Here is an 889-nt window from a genome sequence, read left to right on the forward strand (position 1 = left end):
TTTTTGTATTTTAGGGCAAGATGCGCAGGGTCTCACTGCGTAATTGGACTAGTAGTGATCTTCCTGTTTACAGCCTCCCACATGCTGGAATTATAGACAGGCACCACTGTGCCCAGTCTCAGTCGCTGTCTCAGCATGCCCTGGGGGTGGGGCCAGCACAGCAGGCAGGCCCTGGGATCCAACTCCCAGCCACTGAATCTAAGCAAATGGTTTTATCTGCTTAGCAGAGCTATTTGGCCAGCCCAACATTTTCACATTAGCTGTTTACTTGCTTACAAAACATAAGAGATAGCAGAAATAAAAACTTGTGTGATGTACAATGAAAATACCAATAGAAATCTACCAAAAAAAAAAAAAATCTTTGCTTCAATTGTCACATTCGACACAATCTTCACTCATGAAAATTGCACATTCCATACACAAATATCCCTTACACTGATTGTATGTATGTGGGTTATTTTGTGGTGGGAATCAAACTCAGGACCTCACGCTTGCCAGGCAGGCCCTGTGCCTGTTGAGCTATATCCCCCGCCCAAGCACACTTGTTTTGTTTTCTTGTCCTTTCTTGTAGGGCACAGTTGACCTTTTTTTGGTTTTCTTGTTGCTCTAATAGTCCTTGGGATGCAGTACCTGCCCTCTCACATGTCAGCTTACCTGTGTGGGCCACAGTTTTTTGCATACTTACCCGGGCAGAAACATTTTCTTTTCTACTGCTGTAAATGATCTTATGTGGTCTAGTACTAATTCTCTAAGAAAATTTCTCTGTAGTATTTTTCACTTGTCGTTTTGTTTGTAAACTATCAAACTATTTATGCCACACATCTTTAACATTGAATAAAACACCAATGTTTTGTGGTTTAATTGACAACATAGTTGCTCCATAACTCAT

Source organism: Octodon degus, unplaced genomic scaffold (assembly GCF_000260255.1).
Source record: "Octodon degus isolate 3935 unplaced genomic scaffold, OctDeg1.0 scaffold00087, whole genome shotgun sequence".
Taxonomy (NCBI): Eukaryota; Metazoa; Chordata; class Mammalia; order Rodentia; family Octodontidae; genus Octodon; species Octodon degus.